This window comes from Somniosus microcephalus, chromosome 16 (genome assembly GCF_052327205.1).
Source record: "Somniosus microcephalus isolate GS21.2 chromosome 16, FLI_Smic_1.0, whole genome shotgun sequence".
Taxonomy (NCBI): Eukaryota; Metazoa; Chordata; class Chondrichthyes; order Squaliformes; family Somniosidae; genus Somniosus; species Somniosus microcephalus.
In genome coordinates this window covers 61,299,458-61,317,654 of record NC_141002.1, presented here as the reverse complement: position 1 = coordinate 61,317,654, position 18,197 = coordinate 61,299,458, and the positions used below count along the sequence as shown (strand labels likewise).

At 48.2% G+C, this 18,197-nt stretch overlaps 1 protein-coding gene across 1 annotated transcript in view; it reads left to right on the top strand.

Annotated features, from left to right (window-relative positions):
• The first annotated feature begins 13,051 nt into the window (after positions 1-13,051).
• LOC147106222 (uncharacterized) overlaps positions 13,052-18,197 on the top strand; it is a 42,433-nt gene continuing 37,287 nt past the window's right edge. The window contains exon 1 of the mRNA XM_086009133.1: positions 13,052-13,236. The gene's annotated coding sequence lies outside the window, so the exon portion shown is untranslated. The remainder of the gene's footprint in view (positions 13,237-18,197) is intronic.

Below are 18,197 nucleotides of genomic sequence, written 5' to 3'. Positions count from 1 at the left end.
TACAACTTTCGGGTTTTTGACCCGCCTACTTCGACGTCCAGCCAATCCACGCGATTTTCCCTTGATTGACCTTGTTGAGCCCACCCAGCGGGCTCAGCAGGCCAATTAAGGGCCACCCGGCAACAGGTGACGTCACAGACTGCAATTTCATCTGTCAAGAGTTCTTGACAGATGAAATATCAGTGTTTCACAGCTGTTTGACACTCTGAGTTCTACCATGAGTCATTCTGCACAGACTCAGTTAGAACTCACACCGGCACTCAAAGCTGAAGGCTGTCACTTTTGACAGATCGCAGCCGTTCAGCTTTAAGTTCCGGGTGAGTGATGGGCTCCCGACGGCAACAGGAAGAAAGGCTGTGAAGGTAAGTACAAGTAAGTAAAAGTTATTTACACACTTTAAACACACCAAACACACTTACCTTTACACTCATGCACCCATCACTCACCTGAGCACCGACATCACGACCCCCCCAACTCCTTCAACCCGACGGCCCACCTGCTCTAACCTGGTGTGGTTTGGAGCTGTCGGGAAACCCACACGAAACCCCTCAAAATAGGGATTAGGCTAAAAACTGCCTGTTAACTACCTGTTAACAGGCAGTTAATTGGTACTAATCCCTTCCCGCCTGGTTTTGGCGGGTCCCAGTGCGGGGCGGGGTGGGGTTTTGGGCGGAATGGTGTCGGGACCCCCAAATTCGGGATTCCCCACACCCCCCCCCCACATGCCTGAAACCCCGCCTGACGGCTCCCCGAAAATCTAGCCCATAGAGTCATACGGCACAGAATGAGGCCATTCAGCCCATCGAGTTAGTGCCAGCTCTCTGTAGAGCAATCCAGTCAGTCCCATTCCCCCGTAAGTTTATTTCCCTCAAGTGCATATTCGGTCTCCCCTTGAAAACATTGCGTGTCTCCGCTTCCACCAATTCCGTCGGCAGCGAATTCCAGGTCCCCACCACTCGCTGCGTAAAAAAGCTTTTCCTCACATCCCCCTTGTATCTCTTGCCCAAAACCTTAAATCTGTGTCCCCCAGTCCTTGTACCATCAACTTGTGGGAACAGCCTTTCTCCATCTAGCCTATCCAAACCTGTCATAATCTTGTACACCTCTATCAAATCACCCCTCAACCTCCTCTGTGCTAATGAAAACAAATCCAGCTTCTCCAACCTGTCCTTGTAGCTAAGATCCCCCATCCCCGGAACCATTCTGGTAAATCTTCTGTGCACCCTCTCAAGGACCTTCACATCCTTCCTAAAAAGTGTGGTGACCAGAACTGTTCGCAATACTCCAGTTGTGGCTGATGCGCTATCAATTACTCATAAAAGACTGAGAGTTAGAAGAGTAACTAAAGGCTTTTATTAACAACAGAATGGAGGTCTGCCTCGAGTGGTCGACCGGTCCAGGATACAAGGGCTGGGGAGCAGTCACCTTTATACGAGGACCTGTGGGAGGAGTCAGCTGAGGCATGTCCAGGCATGTACACAGTGGAATACAAACAGGACAAACAGGAATACAAACAGTGGTTTACCACATTCACCCCTTGTTTAAAATTGAGTCCGGCGGGGTGAAGTGTATTAAAAGTTAGTGTATTGGAGTCTCTCCGGAGGTCTTGTCTGCCGCTGTGATCGGCGTGGCGACGGCAGGGGTAGTGAAGCTTCCGGCGTCGAGTCCAGCGTAGGCTGTGGCACAGGCGTGTCGACCTCGTAGATGTCGAGCGGGTCGCGGGGCCCAGGCCTGCCGTCTGCTGGGGCTGGATATCGGATCGTGGGGGGGGGGGGGTGGTAGTGGGTAGTGGGTTACTGTGGTCCCCGAGGGTGCAAGGTCTCTTATGGAGACTGTGTCCTCCCGCCCGTCCGGGTATGCGATGTAAGCATACTGGGGGTTGGCGTGGAGGAGGTCGACCCTCTCGACCAGGGGGTCCGTTTTATGGGTCCTCACGTGTCTTCTCAGTAGGACCTGCCCTGGGGATGTCAGCCATGGCGGTAGCAATGTCCCTGATGTGGACTTCCTTGGGAAGACAAACATTTTCTCATGAGGGGTGGCGTTAGTGGCAGTGCAGGGCAGTGACCGAATAGAGTGGAGCGCATCGGGGAGCACATCCTGCCAGCGGGAGGTTGGAAGGCCCCTAGACTTTAAGGCTAGCAGGGCGGCCTTCCAAACTGTCGCATTTTCTCTTTCCACCTGTCCGTTCCCCCGGGGGTTGTAACTGGTGGTCCTGCTTGTGGCAATACCCCTAGTTAGCAGGTACTGACGGAGTTCGTCGCTCATAAACGATGAGCCCCGGTCGCTATGGATATAGCTGGGGAAGCCGAACAGGGTGAAGAGGTTGTTCAGACATTTAATGACCGTGGCACTGGTCATGTCCGGGCAGGGGAAGGCGAACGGGAAACGGGAGTACTCATCAATAATATTGAGGAAGTACACATTGCGGTCGGAGGAGGGGAGAGGCCCTTTAAAATCAACGCTCAGGCGGTCGAAGGGGCGAGTGGCTTTTATCAGGTGGGCCCTGTCTGGTCTATAAAAGTGTGGTTTGCACTCAGCGCAGACTTGGCAGTTCCTGGTCATGGTCCTGACCTCCTCAATAGAGTAAGGCAGGTTGCGGGCCTTGATGAGGTGGAAGAACCTGGTGACCCCCGGGTGGCAGAGGTCATTGTGGAGGACCCGTAGTCTATCGATCTGCGCGCTGGCGCAGGTGCCACGCGATAGCGCATCCGGGGGTTCATTTAGCTTCCCGGGCCGGTACAAGATCTCGTAGTTGTAGGTGGAAAGTTCGATTCTCCACCTCAAGATCTTGTCATTTTTGATTTTGCCCCTCTGCTTGTTGTTAAGCATAAAAGCAACTGAACGCTGGTCAGTGAGCAGGGTAAATCGTTTTCCGGCCAGGTAGTGCCTCCAATGACGCACAGCCTCCACAATCGCCTGGGCCTCCTTCTCAACAGCGGAGTGTCTGGTCTCCGGGCCTTGGAGGGTTCGTGAAAAGAAGGCCACGGGTCTCCCCGCCTGATTGAGGGTAGCGGCCAGGGCAAAGTCGGACGCGTCGCTTTCCACCTGGAAGGGGATGGATTCGTCCACTGCATGCATGGTGGCTTTGGCAATGTCCTCCTTGATACGGTGGAAGGCTAAGCGGGCCTCTGCCGTCAAGGGAAAAGAGGTGGACTTGATCAGCGGACGGGCCTTGTCCGCATAGTAGGGGACCCACTGGGCGTAATAGGAGAAAAACCCTAGGCACCTCTTCAGGGCCTTGAGGCAGTGGGGCAGTGGAAGTTCCATAAGGGGACGCATCCGGTCGGGGTCGGGGCCGATGACTCCGTGTTCCACAACACAGCCAAGGATGGCGAGGCGGTTTGTGCGGAATATGCACTTCTCCTTGTTATATGTCAGGTTTAGGAGTTGGGCGGTGCGGAGGAATTTTTCGAGGTTTGCGTCATGGTCCTGCAAGTCACGGCCGCAGATGGTCACATTGTCCAGATATGGGAAAGTGGCCTGCAACGCATTTTGATCTGCCATCCGGTCCATCTCCCTTTGGAAGATGGAGACCCCGTTGGTGACGCCAAAGGGAACCCTAAGGAAGTGATAGAGGCGGCCGTTTGCCTCAAAGGCAGTGTACTGGCGGTCCTCAGGGCGGATGGGGAGCTGGTGGTACGCTGATTTCAGGTCAATGGTCGAGAAGACGCGGTACTGCGCGATCTGGTTGACCATATCAGCTATACGGGGGAGTGGGTAGGCGTCCAGCAGGGTGTAGCGATTTATTGTCTGGCTGTAGTCGATGACCAGGCGCTGCTTCTCGCTGGTCTTAACGACCACAACCTGGGCTCGCCAGGGGCTGGTGCTGCCCTCAATAATCCCTTCTTTCAGGAGCCGCTCCACTTCGGTTTTAATGAAAACCCTGTCCCCGGCACTGTATCGCCTGCTCTTTGTGGCGATGGGCTTACAGTCGGGGGTGAGGTTAGCAAATAGTGGTGGGGGGGTGACTCTGAGTGTGGAGAGGTTGCACCTGGTGCGCGGCGGGCAATTTGGAAGCTGCTGGCTGCGGACTGTGAGTGGGGGTAGGGGTCCACCGTACGCCATCGTAACACTTTTAAGGTGGCACTGAAAATCTAACCCCAGCAGGACGGCAGCGCAGAGGTCAGGCAGGACCAGAAGTTTAAAATGATCGTACACGGTCCCGTCTACTACGAGTGTCACCACGCAGTAGCCGCCGATGTCCGCCGACTGGGACTCGGAGGCCATAGAAATCCGCTGTTGCGCAAGCAGGACTGGGAGAGAGCAACGCCGCACCGTGTCGGGGTGGATGAAGCTCTCCGTGCTCCCAGAGTCAAAAAGGCAGATTGTATCGTGACCATTTACCTTAATGTCCATTGTGGAACTGGCCAGTTGGTGCGGTCTCGCTTGGTCCAGTGTAACAGATGCCAGCGTAGGGGTCGGTGTGTCGCTGCGGGTATCAGATGAGGCGGTGTCGGGGGCCTGCTGCGTCCCGGCTGTCGTCCAAGATGGCGGCGTCCATGATCCCCATGTGGCTGGAGGCGTCCAAAATGGCTGCTGTACCGGTGATTCGCACACGGCCGGGGAGGTCCAAAATGGCGGCCCGCATGGCCCACACGCGGCGCTGCTGGGGTTCGGGGTGGCTTTGGCCCTGCAGACGCTAGCGTAGTGTCCCTTCTTCCCGCAGCCCGAGCAGATTGCGTTTTTCGCCGGGCAGCGCGCTCTGGGGTGTTTTGCCTGGCCACAGAAGTAGCATTTCTGGCCTTGGGGCACTGCTGTCTGGCCTTGGGACACTGCTGCGGTAGTTGGGCCGTTGTTGGGGTGTGGCTGGGGTGGCACGGCGCTATGAGGCGGTCCTACCGTGTCCCAGGCTGTCATTCCCCGCGGCGTCCACGGTGCAGAGGAGTAGGCATCCATGCCCTGGTAGGCTGCATCCAACGATAGTGCGAGTTCAGAGGCCTTGTTGAGGTCGAGGTTACTCTGCTCCAACAGTCGCTGTCGTGTGTAATTGGATCTGTGGCCCGTTACAAAAGCGTCCCGGATAAGTTCCTCTGTGCACACGGCGGCCTTTACATCCTTACAACCACAGGCCCGGCCAAGCACAGACAGTGCCTGAAGGTATTCCACGGTCGATTCCCCAGGTTGTTGTTTACGACTCCCCAGGAGGTGCCTGGCGTACACTTCGTTCACTGGGCGCGTGTACTGGTCCTTGAGGAGCTTGATAGCATCCGCGTACGAGGTCGCGTCTTGGATGACCGAGTACACTCGGTGGTTCACTTTGGAGGTCAGGACATCCAGTTTGTCCTCGTCCGATTTGATTGCTTCGGAGGCGGTCAGGAATTTTTCAAAACACTTAAGCCAGTGAGTAAACTTGGTGGATGAGTCCGCCTCCCGATGATCTAAGTCCAGGCATGCTGGTGTGAGGATCTTCTCCATTATAAAAATGTTGTTAATAAAATTGATGCGCTATCAATTACTCATAAAAGACTGAGAGTTAGAAGAGTAACTAAAGGCTTTTATTAACAACAGAATGGAGGTCTGCCTCGAGTGGTCGACCGGTCCAGGATACAAGGGCTGGGGAGCAGTCACCTTTATACTAGGACCTGTGGGAGGAGTCAGCCGAGGCATGTCCAGGCATGTACACAGTGGAATACAAACAGGACAAACAGGAATACAAACAGTGGTTTACCACAGTGGCCTAACTAGCACTTTATAAAGGTTCAGCATCACTTCTTTATTTTTGTACTCCATACCTCTATTTATGAAACCCAATATCACATATGCTTTGCTAACCACTCTCTCAATATGTCCTGCCACCTTCAGGGACCTTTGCACATTAACTCCCAGGTCCCTCTGTCCCTGCACACTCTTAAAAACTGTGCCATTAAGTATATATTGCCTCTTCCTGTTCCTTCTGCCAAAATGCATCACCTCACACTTCTCTGTATTAAATTCCATTTGCCACTTGTCTGCCCATTCTGCTAGCCTTTCTATGTCCTGTTGCAGTCGATTGGTATCATAATCACTGTTTGCCACACCCCCAAGATTGGTGTCATCGGCAAACTTAGAAATTCTACTCTGTATTCCAATATCCAGATCATTTATATATATGTAAAAGAAAAGCAGTAGCCCCAGAATAGCCCTGATCTCTGTTTAGTTAATTTTCCTCAGAATAACCCCAATCTTTATTTAATTATTTTTCCCTAGTGAAGCCCAGTTTTCCTTTATTTGATTATCACAAGAATAGCCCAATCTTTATTTCATTAATGTGCCCCAGTGAAGCCCCGATGTTTATTAAATTTTTCCCAAAAGAGCCCAAATTTTATTTAATTAATTTTGCCGAGTAAAGCCCTGATCATTAAATCATATTGTTACTTGAGGCCTAGAACATATTTATTTAATGTTTCTGATGTGCAAGGTTGCTTTCAATTTATTACCCGCATATCTTTATTCAATTAATTTTGTTAACTTTCTCTCCATTTTATTTAATTCAATATATTTATTTGGTGTCGTTTCTTCCCATTCTGTGTAAGGCTGCTCTAAATTCATGCGTTATCCATCTTCATTTAATTGATTTTACTCAGTCTCATTTTATTTTCGACTGCATTGTCCTTTACCCCCCTCCCCGTCCCGTCCTCTTCTCCATTTCCCCGACCCCTCTGCCTATCCTCTTTCCCGTCTTCTCCAAGCTCTTTGCTTATCCTCTTACCACTTTATTCCCTGACCCCTCTGCCCGTCCTCTTCACCCTTTCCCTGACATCACTGCCTATCCTCTTGCTCCTGCCCTCCAAATTGTCTGTCTATCTTCTTACCTCTCTCTCCCCTAACCTCCTTTGCTCACTCTCCTCTTCCATTGATTTCTCCTCCTCCCCGAGCACCTTCCCCCTCCCGATTTCTTCTCCCTTCCCATCCTCTTCCTTCCCCCATGCTCTTCCCCATCTCCATCCTCTCCCTAATCTCCTCCATGTCCCATGCCCTCCACACTTTTCCTGCTCACCTATTTCCTATCCAATCTCCTTCCCACTTTCTCTTCCCTCCCCTTCCCCCTTGTCATTAGTTCCAACAACGCAGCTGTTTTCTTTAGCCTCCAACCCTGCTCTGACATCCTATTTCTCTTCCTCGCCCATCCTCTAACTCTGCTCCACCATCCTCTTTCCCGCCCACCGGCCTCTACCCTGCCCTGCTCCACTCTACTTTCCCTCTCCTGCTCCACCCTGCTGTGCCTTCCCCCTCTGCCCTATTCCTGCTTCCTATCTTTGTAGTCCTATCTCAGCCCAATTATTTTACATCCTCTAAAGACTCAACTTAGTCTTGACTCCTTGTGTGCAATGCCATGGGAGATCAACGATTAATATAACATTCCCTTTAGGATCTCATTCTGCCTTGAATAACTCTACAGAACTTGCTCAGCCATCTCCAGGACATTACACTAATATTGAGTTTGATAATGACTGTAGCCCTGTTAGTTAGAGCTATCCAATCCAATGGAGGAAAGCTCACCTCCAGATTCACCAGAAAGGAGAAACTGCTGACCAATTGCAGGAATTCAATAACATTGTTGCTTGCAATTATATTGCTGAGATATTTCAACCTGTCCTGACAGAGGGAAACGATGAAGATACAAACATAGAAGAAAAGAGAGGCCAATATCTAATCAAAAGTTAAAAAAAAACAATGAAGGTGTTACGTTGCTAGTAAGTACAATGACTAGTTTCCTGGGTCAGGGGTCACCTGATATGGGTCCTAGCAGGATTCCTGCTGCCAAGAGGCATTGTCAGCTGCAAAGACGACAACTGCAGCACCAGAAGAGGCAGCCAAACAGTTAAAGGGGCAGAAGCACCCTGAAGACTGGTGCATCTGCAGCCTGCTGGGCCTCAACTGGACAGTTTACACCTGGGCAGGACCGGGACCGATGTCATAGAGTCATAGAGTTTTACAGCACAGAAAGAGGCCCTTCGGCCCATCGTGTCTGCGCCGCCCATCCATCCCTGTTCAGTCTAATCCCATTTTCCAGCATTTGGTCCATAGCCTTGTATGCAATGGCATTTCAAGTGCTCATCCAAATGCTTCTTGAATGTTGTGAGGGTTCCTGCCTCTACCACCCTTTTAGGCATTGAGTTCCACATTCCAACCACCCTCTGGGTGAAAAAGTTCCTCCTCAAATCCCCTCTAAATCTCCTGCCCCTTACCCTGAATCTATGCCCCCTTGTTATTGACCCCCCTACTAAGGGGAAAAGTTCCTCTTTGTCTACCCTATCTATGCCCCTCATCATTTTGTACACCTCAATCAGGTCCCCCCTCAGCCTTCTTTGCTCCAAGGAAAACAACCCCAGCCTGTTTAGTCTTTCTTCATAGCTGAGGCGCTCCATCCCAGGTAACATCCTGGTGAATCTTCTCTGCACCCTCTCCAAAGCAATCACATCCTTCCTATAGTGAGGCGACCAGAACTGCACACAGTACTCCAGCTGTGGCCTCACCAGCGTTTTGTACAGCTCCATCATAACCTCCCTGCTCTTATATTCTATGCCTCGGCTAATGAAGGCAAGTATCCCATATGCCTTTTTAACCACCTTATCTACCTGCTCCGCTGCCTTCAGGGATCTATGTACATGTACACCAAGGTCCCTCTGACCCTCTGTACTTCCTAGGGTCCTACCACTCATTGTGTATTCCCTTGCCTTATTTGTCCGTCCAAAATGCATCACCTCGCACTTTTCAGGGTTAAATTCCATTTGCCACTTTTCTGCCCATCTGACCAACCCGTCTATATCGTCCTGTAGCCTGAGGCTTTCCTCCTTGCAATTTAACACCCCACCAATTTTCGTGTCATCTGCAAACTTACTGATCATCCCTTTTACATTCTCATCCAAATCATTTATGTAGATCACAAACAACAAGGGACCCAGCACCGATCCCTGAGGTACCCCACTGGACACAGGCTTCCAGTCACAAAAGCAACCTTCGACCATCACCCTCTGCCTCCTGCCACTCAGCCAGTTTAGGATCCAACTCGCCAAGGCACCCTGGATCCCATGGGCTCTTACCTTCTTGACCAGTCTCCTATGCGGGACTTTGTCAAAAGCTTTACTGAAGTCCATGTAAACCACATCCACAGCATTTCCCTCATCCACCTCCCTAGTCACCCCCTCGAAAAATTCAATCAGATTTGTCAGACATGATTTACCCTTGACAAAGCCATGCTGACTATCCCCGATTAATCCTTGCCTCTCCAAGTGGAGACTAATTTTGTCCCTCAGAATTTTTTCCAATAATTTCCCTACCACAGATGTTAGGCTCACTGGCCTGTAATTCCCTGGTTTATCCCTGCTACCCTTCTTGTATAATGGTACTACATTAGCTGTTCTCCAGTCCTCTGGTACATCCCCTGTGGCCAGAGGGGTTCTGAAAAATTGTGTCAGAGCCCCTGCAATCTCCTCCTTTGCCTCCCACAGCAGCCTGGGATACATCTTGTCCGGGCCTGGGGATTTATCCACTTTTTGGCCTGCTAAAACCGCTAGCACCTCCTCCCTCTCGATGCTAATATGTTCAAGTATGTCACAATCCCCTTGCCCGATTTCTATGTCTGCATCGTCTTTCTCCACAGTGAACACAGATGCAAAAAATTCATTTAAAACCCCGCCTACATCATCTGGTTCTACACACAGATTGCCACTTTGGTCCCTAATGGGCCCTACCCTTTCCCTGGTTATCCTCTTGCCCTTAATATACTTATAAAACATGTCCTAGGGGGAGTGTTTGCTAGTGCTGTTGAGGAGGGTTTAAACTAAAATGGCAGGGGGTTGGGAACATGTGCAGGGAGACAGAGGAAAGGGAAGCAAGGATAGAAGCAAAAGACAGGAAGGAGAAAAGCAAAAGTGGAAGTCAGAGAAATCAAGGGTGTAAATAAAGGAAACTACAATGGTCTGAGGCGTGAGTTGGGTAGGATGGATTGGGGAATGTTACTTAAAGGGTTGACGGTGAATAGGCAATGGCAAACATTTAAAGATCGCATGGATGAACTACAGAATTTGTTCATTCCTGTTTGGCATAAAAATAAAACAAAAAAGGTGACTCAACATTGGCTAACAAGGGAAATTAGGGATAGCATAAGATCCAAGGAGAAGACATATAAATTGGCCAGAAAAAGCAGCAAACCTGAGGATTGGGAGCAGTTTAGGATTCAGCAAAGGAGGACAAAGGGATTAATTAAGAGGGGGAAAATAGAGTATGAGACGAAGCTTGCAAGGAACATAAAAACTGACTGTAAAAGCTTCTATAGATATGTGAACAGAAAAAGATTGGTAAAGTCAAGCGTAGGTCCCTTGCAGTCAGAATCAAGGGAATTTATAATGGGGAACAAAGACATGGCAGACCAATTAAATACATATTTTGGTTCTGTCCTCACAAAGGAGGACACAAATAACCTCCCAGAGATGTCGGGGAACATAGGGTCTAATGAGAGGGAGGAACTGAATGAAATCAGTATTTGTAGAGAAATGGTGTTAGAGAAATTGATGGGATTGAAGGCCGATAAATCCCCAGGGCCTGATAATCTACATCTTAGGGTACTTAAGGAAGTGGCCCTAGAAATAGTAGATGCATTGCTGGTCATCTTCCAAAATTCTATAGACTCTGGAACAGTTCCCATAGATTGGAGGGTAGCTAATGTAACCCCACTATTTAAAAAAGGTGGTAGAGAAAAAACAGGGAATTATAGACCGGTAAGCCTGACATCAGTAGTGGGGAAAATGCTAGAGTCCATTATAAAAGATGTAATAGCAGAGCACTTGGAAAACAGTGACCGGATCGGACAAAGTCAACATGGATTTACAAAAGGTAAATCATGCTTGACTAATCTGCTGGAATTTTTTGAGGATGTAACTGGTAGAATAGATAAGGGAGAACCAGTGGATGTGGTGTATTTGGACTTTCAGAAGGCTTTCGATAAGGTCCCGCATAAGAGTCTAGCATGCAAAGTTAAAGCACATGGGATTGGGGGTAAGGTACTGACTTGGATAGAAAACTGGTTGGCAGACAGGAAGCAAAGAGTTGGAATAAACGGGTCTTTTTCTGAGTGGCAGGCAGTGACTAGTGGGGTACCACAGGGATCGGTGCTAGGACCCCAGTTATTCACAATATATATTAATGACCTAGACAAGGGAACTAGATGTAATATCTGCAAGTTTGCAGACGACACAAAGCTGGGTGGGTGCGTGTGCTGTGAGGAGGATGCAGAGAAACTCCAGTACGATTTGGACAGGTTGCGCGATTGGGCAGATGCAGTATAATGTGGATAAATGCAAGGTTATCCACTTTGGTGGCAAAAGCAGGAAGGCAGATTATTATCTGAATGGCAATAGATTGGGAGAAGGGGAAGTGCAATGAGACCTGGGTGTCCTTGTGCACCAGTCGCTGAAGGTAAGCATGCAGGTGCAGCAGGTGGTTAAGAAGGCAAATGGTATGCTGGCCTTCATAGCGAGAGGATTCGCGTACAGGAGCAAGGATGTCTTGATGCAGTTGTACAGGGCCTTGGTGAGACCACACCTTGAGTATTGTGTGCAGTTTTGGTCACCTTATCTGAGGAAGGATGTTCTTGCCATGGAGGGAGTGCAGTGAAGATTCACCACACTGATACCTGGGATGGCAGGAATGACGTATGAGGAGAGATTGGGTCGATTAGGCTTATATTCGCTAGAGTTTAGAAGAATGAGTGGGGATCTCATTGAAACTTATAAAATTCTAACAGGACTAGCCAGACTAGATGCAGGAAGGCTGTTCCCGATGGCAGGGAGTCCACAACCAGGGGTCACAGTCCAAGGATAAGGGGTAAGCCATTTAGGACTGAGATGAGGAGGAATTTCTTCACCCACAGAGTGGTGAACCTGTGGAATTCTCTACCACAGAAGACAGTTGAGGCCAATTCATTAAATATATTCAAGAAGGAGTTAGATATATTTCTTAAGGCTAAGGGGATCAAGGGATATGGGGAGAAAGCAGGGACAGGGTACTGAATTTGGATGATCAGCCATGATCGCATTGAATGGCGGAGCAGGCTCGAGGGGCCGAATGGCCTACTTCTGCTCCTATCCTCTATGTTTCTGCAGAGACTGAAGCTTACAAAGCAAGGTGCAGTGACAGCGGAGGTCTGTGCTTTAACACATGTAGAAAGGTCACTCCCCTAGCAGATAACTTTTCCCACTTAGCAGAGTGGGCAGGAGTATCCACTTTGTCCTCATATCAAAAAATATGCCAAACAAATGTTTCAATGGACTCCCTGGCCACTTTTAAAATGTAGATTCACACTGGAGTTATACTGCAGCTGGTGTGAACTCAAAGTAATGTGAGACATGCTCTTGCACTATGTGGCTTTCATGCATTTGGGCAGCTGATCAGGATCCACCACCCAAGTTATACTGCAGCTGTTTGCATTGATTCACAACCGTAACTGCTTTGCAGCCACACAAAATAATATGACTATCCTTACACAGCGCCAGGGACCCGGGTTCAAATCCGGCCTCGGGTGACTGTGTGGAGTTTGCACATTCTCCCCGTGTTTGCGTGGGTTTTCTCCGGGTGCTCCGGTTTCCTCCCACAGTCCAAAGATGTGCGGGTTAGGTTGATTGGCCATGATAAAAAAAATTGGCCCTTAGTGTTAGGGGGGATTAAATACATGGGGTTACGGGGATAGAGCTTGGGTGGGATGGCTGTCGGTGTAGGGACCGGGTGCTAGGGTTTGGATGATCAGCCATGATCTCGTTGAATGGCGGAGCAGGCTCGAAGGGCCGAATGGCCTACTCCTGCTCCTATCTTCTATGTTTCTACTGGCAGCTTGCCCGTTTGCTATCAATTGTTATTCCCTCGATCTCAGCGATGGCTATTTATTGTACCGTCTGAAGCGTATTGACTATCCATGTTGTGACTTGTTTGTTCTGGACTGTCCCTCCCTCCCTGTGCCCGTAGCTCACGGACTGCTCTCCTGTTGCCCGTTTGCTCTCTGTTCGCCCTGCCTTCTATCCCAGCAGAGCTTGTTTACCCGAAGCTCCAAGGCAACCGGCCGCTCCAATCCCAACGGTCAGAATGACAGACTGAGGAAGGCGAAAAACAATCGGCAACAGCGAAATAAAACCACGTTAACGTCTCTCTGAATAACTCATGCTGCAAGACTCGTGTTCTCAGTGTAGTTCCGCCACTCCAGCACAATCTGATAGATGGTGAACGAAAAAGACATTTTCGCATGAAACCCGGCGTTTTGGAAAGGTAAGGTTAATATTCTAAGGATGGAAAATGGAATTACACAATTTGAAATTTGAGTAATGTGGTTCAAAAGCGCTTTATTTTACGTGTCGTGAATTTGGGGGCGTTGTGTGCAATGAATTTTTGTATTTGGGTGTATTTGGGTGTAAAGTGATGGGCCACATTTCTAATGATATATATGTATAATAAATAACGGTTCCAATCTGATCAATTTTCTTTATATATAAATTAAATCTCAATGACATTCACTTGAAGTCACACAGCGTTATATTTGCGATTTGACATGGATTTTCAAGGCACTGAAGTTGCACTTCTCGCATTGTAAATCTGTATGATTTAAAACTACACGTTACAAATATCAGCATGACTGCTCGTAACGGGTAATGGCTAAGTTTTTTTCAAATTGTTTAAATGGTAAAGATGGTAAATATCAAATGACTTTCCGGGCAGGTACAGAATTTGAATAACACAAAGTTTGGAAACTAATATCCATAATGGTTAGATATATAGGCAAGTGTATGAACCTCATTTAAGGCACATAAGAACATAAGAAATAGAAGCAGGAGTAGGCCATTTGGCCCCTCGAGCCTGCGCCGCCATTTAATGAGATCATGGCTGATCTGATCTTGGGCTCAGTTCCATTTCCCTGCCCGTTCTCCATAACCCATCACAACCTTATTGTTCAAAAATCTATCTCCCCCATAAATATATTCAGCGCAGACCTGTATGGCTGCTGTTTTACGAGCTCCTCCCCAACTGGTATTTTAATGTTGTATTTAATTTATTTATTTGTATTTAATGTATTTAATATTGTATTTTAATATATTGTACTGTTAGTTTTTAGTATTCTACTGTTTAGTATTTAGCACTCTAGTTTTAGTATTAGTAATTTAGTTTTTTTTTAAAAAATATTCTACTGTTTAACCGACCTGTATGGCTGCTGTTTTATGAGCTCCCCAACTGGTATTTTAATGTTGTATTTATTGGCCCAGAAATTAGGATCGGGAGCTTGCCGCGCGTGCAAGCCCCCGATCTGCACTCACCCTGCGCGCCGACATCTGAAGCCCGGGCCTGCTCGCATTTCCTGTCACTGGCCCGGTTCAGATGTCGGCGCGCTGTGCTTACCTGATCCAGCGGCGTAGTTAGTGCGATGTGCCGGCTGGGATCAGGTGAGCACTGTGCAGCCAATCAGGGGAGGGGAAAATTCATTCATGAGTTTGACAGTAAGAGCTGTCAAACTCATGAAAAGTATGGGCTGCCAAAACACTACTTTAACTTTAAATAAAATTTTAAAAAACATCCCACTGATTATATTAACTATAAATAAGTTTTTAAAAATGTTTTAAACAATTAATCCATTTTTTGAAAAAAATAAATTTTAAAAATATAGGGTCTAAAACTAAACTTACCTTACTGTAAATTCTTTAAAAATAACAAACCTGTGGGAAAAAAATTTCTACATTGTACTAAAAGCCCACTTACCTGAAAAACTAAATACTTACGCCTGGTTTTTCCACACGTAAAGACTGGAGCCCTTTACACGCGCGCAACTCTGGAAAAAAAAAAGGAATTTCACTGCGCACGCGCTGCCTGTGCAGTCGCGCGCGCCCTGCCTCTTAACCCCTTGGGTCAGAGGACAGGAAATGCCGGTTTTCAGCGCATGCGCTGTGCATGCTGAAAACCGGCAATTCCTCTGGGCACACGCGTGAGTACCCCGTCCTTACTCACGCATTATGCCCGGAATTACTGGGCCAATGTATTTAATGTTGTATTTTAATATTTTAATACTGTTAGTTTTTTTAGTATTCTACCGTTTAGTATTTAGCATTCTAGTTTTAGTATTAGTAGTTTAGTTGTTTTTAAAAAAAAATATTCTACTGTTTAACCGACCTGTATGGCTTATGAGGGTAGCCGCTGTTTTACGAGCTCGTCCACAACTTTTCACTTTATTTATTATTTTGTTATTATTAAACAATTTTGTAAGTACTGTTTCTTCACTTATCCGCTACGACCGTCAATCACTTCTGGATAAGATCGTCCGGAGATATAGGACCTACCCGCGATTTTTTGAACTGGGATTCTGCTGCTACTACCATCTACCCTCCCACCTGCTTACCTGACTTCATTCCTGTGATCAGGAAGCGACGACGGCGCAGACGAGCAGGTGCATTAGTGAAGCTGAGGCGACGTGAACACCACCCCCCCTTCCGAGTATTCTCCTGGCGAATGTGCAGTCACTGGACAATAAGCTGGACGAACTCAGAGGGAGGCTCACCTTCCAGCGAGACATTAAGAACTGCAATGTCTTGATTTTTACTGAGACTTGGCTTGATCCATCAACACCAGCTTTGGCCATTCAACCAGAGGGATTCAACATTCACCGGCTAGACCGAACAAAGGACTCGGGGAAAAATAGAGGGGGTGGAGTATGCTTTATGATCAACAATTCTTGGTGTTCCGACGTGGAACTACTTACATCTTCTTGTTCACCCGATCTTGAACACCTGATGATCAAATGCCGACCCTTCTACCTCCCGAGAGAGTTCTCATCCGTGATCATTACAGCGGTGTTTATTCCACCACAGGCCGACACAAATAGGGCACTAAACGAGCTGTATGGGATCATTAGCAGGCTTGAAACTTCCCATCCAGAGGCTGCATTCATCGTGGCTGGCGATTTCAACAAAGCCAATCTGAAGAAAGTACTGCCTAAATACCATCAGCATATCACCTGCCCAACGCGAGCCAAGAACACACTAGATCACGTTTACACTCCATTCCGGGATGGATACAAGGCCCTCCCCCGCCCTCCCTTCGGCAAATCAGATCACGACTCCATCCTGCTCCACCCACCGATAGGCAGAAACTGAAACAGGAAAAGCCTGTGATGAGATCTCTACAACGCTGGTCGGATCAATCAGACGCTATGTTACAAGACTGTTTTAATTCCACTGACTGGGATATGTTTCGGAATGCCTCGGACAATGACATCAACACATATACAGATTCAGTCATTAGTTTCATAAACAAGTGCATAGACGACGTTGTTCCGAGGATTGCTGTACGAACATTTCCCAACCAGAAACCATGGGTAAATGGCAATATCCGTGCGATGCTAAAAGCACGGTCCATCGCATTCAACTCTGGGGACATGGATGAGTACAAGAAATCAAGGTACGACCTCAGAAAAACCATCAAAAATGCAAAAAGACAATACACAGACAAAGTGGAGTCACACTATCATAGCTCAGACTCACGAAGGATGTGGAGTGGACTACAATCTTTTACAGACTACAAAGGGAAACCCAACTGTGTCATGCCCAGCAATGCCTCTCTCCCGGATGAGCTTAACACTTTTTACGCCCGGTTTGAGGCCAACAACAACTGGCCTGTTACAAGGGCACCCGCGGCTCAGGACGACCGGGTCTTCTCAATCTCCATGGCTGACGTGAGCAAGACCTTTAAGAGAGTGAACACCCACAAAGCACCCGGTCCAGATGGAATCCCTGGGCGTGTCCTTAGAGCATGCGCTGACCAGCTGGCAGCCGTGTTTACGGATATATTCAACCGTTCACTGTACCAGTCTGTAGTCCCCACCCGCTTCAAGATGACATCGGTTATTCCAGTCCCCAAAAAAACAAAAGTAACCTGTTTAAACGACGACCGCCCCATAGCACTCACTTCTGTCATCATGAAGTGCTTTGAGAGGCTGGTCAAAACCCACATCAACTCGTTACTACCTGACACACTGGACCCACTCCAATTTGCCTACCGCCCAAACAGATCTAGGGATGATGCCATCGCCACTGTACTGCACACTGCCTTATCACACCTGGATAAGAGGAACACCTATGTGACAATGTTTTTCATTGATTATAGTTCAGCATTCAATACCATTATCCCCTCCAAGCTTGTCAACAAGCTCAGTGAGCTAGGACTTAACACCTCCCTATGCAACTGGATCCTGGACTTCCTGACGGGAAGACCCCGGGTGGTGAAAATAGGCAGAAACACCTCCTCCACACTGATCCTGAACACGGGAGCTCCCCAGGGTTGTGTGCTCAGCCCCCTTCTGTACTCCCTGTTTACTCACGACTGCGTGGCCACGCACAACTTCAACTCCATCATCAAGTTTGCTGATGACACTACCGTTGTAGGCCTGATCACAGATGGCGACGAGACAGGCTACAGGGAGGAGGTAAGAGCCCTAGGAGAATGGTGCAAGTACAACAACCTCTCCCTCAACATCAGCAAAACAAAGCCCTCAACATCAGCAAAACAAAGGAGATGATCGTGGATTACAGGAAGCGGCAGGGGGAGGGACACACCCCAATCTGCATCGAAGGGGCTGAGGTGGAGAGGGTCAGCAGCTTCAAATTCCTGGGTGTATTCATTACGGAGGACTTAACATGGTCCCATCACATCGACATCGTAACAAAGAAGGCATGCCAACGCCTGTTCTTCCTCAGGAGACTGAAGAAATTTGGAATGGACCCTCAGATTCTCACCAACTTCTACCGGTGCACCATCGAGAGTATCCTGTCCGGCTGCATCACTACCTGGTATGGCAACTGCACTGCCACAGACCGCAAGGCTCTACAGATGGTAGTGAAAGCTGCACAACACACTATAGGAAATAAACTACCTGCTGTGCAGGATATCTACCCCGAGAGGTGCCGGGGGAAGGCCCTGAGAATCATTAAAGACGCGAGTCACCCCAGCCACAACCTCTTCGCCCTGCTCCCGTCCGGTAAGAGGTACCGAAGCATACGGTCTCGTGCCAACAGGTTTCGAAACAGCTTCTACCCCCAGGCCATAAGACTCATGAACGATTAATTTATTATTATTTATTACTGTTGTTTTATTATTATTACTGTCTTTCTATTAGTATTTCTATTAGTATTTTTATCATTGTTATGCCATATTTATTCCAATGTTGGGAGGACTCATAAAAATCAACATTT